The sequence below is a fragment of the Triticum aestivum genome, chromosome 4A (assembly GCF_018294505.1).
Source record: "Triticum aestivum cultivar Chinese Spring chromosome 4A, IWGSC CS RefSeq v2.1, whole genome shotgun sequence".
In the NCBI taxonomy this organism is placed as follows: domain Eukaryota; kingdom Viridiplantae; phylum Streptophyta; class Magnoliopsida; order Poales; family Poaceae; genus Triticum; species Triticum aestivum.
The window spans coordinates 689875040-689879110 of NC_057803.1; the positions used below are offsets into that span (position 1 = coordinate 689875040).

Below are 4071 nucleotides of genomic sequence, written 5' to 3' on the forward strand. Positions count from 1 at the left end.
TATAGCTATGTAATTTCCTTCCACTTTCTTATTTCCTTTTCTATTTCTACAGCGTGGGTCTAGGAAACACGCTGCAGCTACATTAGCTATAGCGCCTCTTACGAACAGACGCTACTGCTATGCCTTTCTCCTTTTTTCACTTTTTCATTTATTTTGCTTTACATTTTATTTTTTTCCTTTCTCCTTTTTCTATTTCTTTCATTTTCATTTACTTTTCTATTTATTTTTCATTCTATTTGATTTCCATTAGCAGTAGCGCTTTTCGTAGGAACCACACTACTACTCATGTCCTAGCTGTAGCGCGCTTCTTCCAAGCCCGCTACTGCTATGTGTGGCCTATCGTTCTATTAATGGGAATATTAGTAGTAGCGCTTTTACGACCACACGCTACAATTTTATCTTTAGCGCGGTTTTTTCTAGCTCGCTACTGCTATCTAGCACTAGCGCCCTTTTTTGACCCGCGCTGCTGCTAAATTTCTGTGTATAAGGTTTTCCCTAGTAGTGTCAGGTCATCAATAAAGCCAGAGAATACCATGTGGAACTTGACTTCAGATATTAGGGGTTGTAATAGATCTTATATTGTATATATGTAGCTAGTAGCGTCGGATAGATATACGAAAACTTGTTGTTCGACCAATCTCTCGGAGAAGGAGAGCTAGATCACTTCTCTCTGTATATGTTCATGACGATCTTCTGTACTTAATGGTCTCCTTCATTTTCTTAGTAGCTAGCGTGTCGAGTCCTTCTATACGTACAGTACGTAGCGTCGACCAAGCACGGAGATAAGAGAGGTCACTTCTTTCTATTATAGCTAGCTAACACAATATATGAAACCCCTAATTAAATTAACCCTCCAAACCCCCCAAACACCCCCCTTTAAAAAAACAAAAACCCCGGCTCCTGAGCCGCTGACGCGTGGATGCCTTTTGGTCCCGGTTGGTGTTACCAACCGGGACCAAAGGCCCTCCTGCCGGGGCTCGTCGCAGTGGCTACGTGGAGCCCCACCTGTCCCGGTTCGTGCGCGAACCAGGACTAAAGGTCATGGGCTTTAGTCCCGACCCTTTAGTCCCGGTTCGAGAACCGGGACAAATGGGCCTCTGGAACCGGGACAAATGGGCCTTTTTCTATTAGTGTATGCCAACGTTGGATATCTTTCGGACCCCAATAATGCCAGGTCACAAACAGGGTTTGTATTTTTATATGGTAGAACTTCTATTGCATGTAAGTCAACAAAACAGACATTGGTAGCAACTTCCACTAACCACTCTGAAATAATTGCATTATTTGAAGCCTCACAAGAATATGTATGGCTCTGTAGGGTGATTAATCATATTTAGATATCATGCAACATTGATTCCTTAGAATCATCAACCATTATCTATGAAGATAATGTTGCTGTGTTGCTCAAATGCACATGGGATAATACTAAAACTAATATCACCAAACATATGCGTGCAAACTATTTTTTCCACACGAATTACAGAAAGATGGAGAAATTGATAGTTTGCAAACAAAATCTTGTCACAATTTTGCAGATTTGTTCACTAATTCTTTACCAATAGCTGCATTTCAAAAATGCAATCATCACATTGGCATGCAAGGATTTAAGGAATTTGCAAAGTTCAGGGGAGAAAACTCCTAGAACTAAAACTTATTCATTATCCTCCGATAATAAAATATTGTTCTCTTTCATTATGTGTTTTCCAATGGATTTCTCATACATGTGTGAATGAGGTGATTGGTTGCACTAACAATATATCAAGTTCCTATTATTCTACTTATATTTATTTTCCACAGGATTTTTGGACAACATAGACAGTGCAAGATCAGAGACTTTTGAGGTTTCAAGATCAAGACAATCAAGAAAACACAAGACTTTTCAGCACTCAAGATATGTGAAGATTCTCAATACGATGAAGATTACTAAAAGCGTTGTCCAAGGAGGAGTATTAGGAATCAAATAGCTTAAGATTTAGGCTAATTAGATTAGATTACTTAGAATATACCATTTACCAGTTAGAATATTGGCCTTGTCCAAACGATGTACATCTCAAACCGTCGCTGCGTCTCTCCCAAATAACGCGAAGCACATGTAACCGATGTTGTAAACACATGTTTAGGACATATAAATAACTCTTTTTTTTCAAAGGAGGATCACTCCGGCCTCTGCATCAAAATGATGGATGTAGCGGATAGCCCCTTTATTAAAAGAAGTACCTGAGTAGTAAATACCTAGATGAATCATTCAATTCACTGACCCATTCACTTAACTCTCTCTTTTCTTCTCAAGAAGTTCTCCCATGGACAAGGTACACCTCCATTTTATTTCACTTGACGCCACACAAACATTTATATCCACCAAACTTATTCAGCAACACTAATCCACCACGCTTACCATCAAGGATGACAGTGTAGATCTCAAGAGGATAAAGTGCGTCGCGTGAGACGCACGGAAAGCGGCGTCTTCATCCCCTTGACGAAGGTGTTGAGCTCAGTCACGTCGACGCCAGCACAACCCACCGTGGGTGGCTTCCAGTGGAACTCGTGAACGAGCGCAGCCAAGAAACACTTGATGTTCATCATGGCCAGACCCACGCCAGGGCAGAACCTATGCCCGGTGCCGAACGGCACCATCCTGATCTCCTTGGGACCCGGCAAAGGCCCCACATCCTCTGCCTCGCCGCCCGGCAGGAACCGCTCAGGTCGGAACTCGTCGGGATCCGTCCATGTCTTGGTGTACCGCCCGATGGCTCCCACGGAGACCTGCATGAGCAAGTCGCTGGTTGTTCCTTCGACTCCGAGAAACCCGGCGGCGTCGGCATGGACGTGGCGCTGGATGAAGGGCACCGTTGGGTGCATGCGGAGGCTCTCGAGCACCACAGCGTTCAGATACGGCATGCCATGGATGAGGCTTCTGGAGCTGGAGACCACAGTGCCGCCAGCGCTTTGGACCTCGTCACTCAGCTTTTCCTGGACCTCCTGGTCGTTTACAACGTGGGCGAGGGTCCATTCCAGGCATGCTGCGACCGTCCCAGCGCCGGCGCCCAGGAACTCCAGCACAAGGAGCACCAACTCGTCATCCCTAACAGCACGGCGGCCACCGTCACCATCGGGGACGCGTAGGTCGATGAGAGAGTCGGCGTATGGACGACGGCTGCCCCCGTGGCATGGACGTCGGGACTCCCGCCGTGCGGCGACAAGACGGAGGAATATCTCGCCCATGCGAGTGTGTCAGGCCAAGAGCTGGCGCAGCACTCTCCACCCCGTGAGCTTGGCCAACATGGAGCCAGACGACGGTTTGGCCTCCACAACAGCGATGAGCTGGATGTCTCGTATCCCGCAGCGCATGGCGCGTAGATAGCCCTCATCGATGTCGTCGCCGAAACACAGGCGCGCGACGACCGAGAAGACGGCGGCAGAGAGGTGCTCGCGGACGGACACCACCGGTAGTTCCTTCCCGAGTGCCGCAATAAGGCCCTGGGTGGCTTCCCGCTGCAGCGGGGCGATGTGCCCGAGGCGGGACGGATGAAGCGCCTCAGCCATGAGGTTGCGCCGGAGAGCACTCCAGAGCGGGCCATAGGGCACAGAGGTTAGGCCGTCGCCTCGTTGGCCGCCGTTGCTCTTTTCCAGCGCCACCAGGAAGGGCGGAGCTGGGCGGTTCGAGAAGTGGTCGGCGTTCTCGACGAGCATGCACTGGGCAGCTGCAGGGTCGACGATGTTCTGGATAACCAATGCAGCTGGAGCTAGGGCGCCGGCACGCCTAACACCAGTGTGGCAGCCACGCCGCCGGATCAGTACGGATAAGCCCAAGAAAACAAGGGCAAGGAGCACAAGGAGCTCCATTGTTGGTTTCCGTGTGAGTGACTCTTACTATCTTATAAAGAGAGGCTAGCTAGGTAGGGCAGCGTTACTACTGATTACGAATGATATAGTATCGCATTGCCATGCATTATCACTCTCGCACCTAACCTAACGCAATTGATGTATGAGCTGCTGCTGGGAAAAGCTAAAGCTATATATGGTCGGTTTTGTGCGGTCTGGCAGTACTTTGCTGTATTATTTGCACTTTAA

The 4071-nt window shown here is 47.9% G+C and overlaps 1 pseudogene; it reads right to left on the minus strand.

Annotated features, from left to right (window-relative positions):
* Positions 1-2324: 2324 nt before the first annotated feature.
* LOC123083159 (cytochrome P450 89A2-like) lies at positions 2325-3843 on the minus strand (annotated as a pseudogene).
* Positions 3844-4071: the final 228 nt, after the last annotated feature.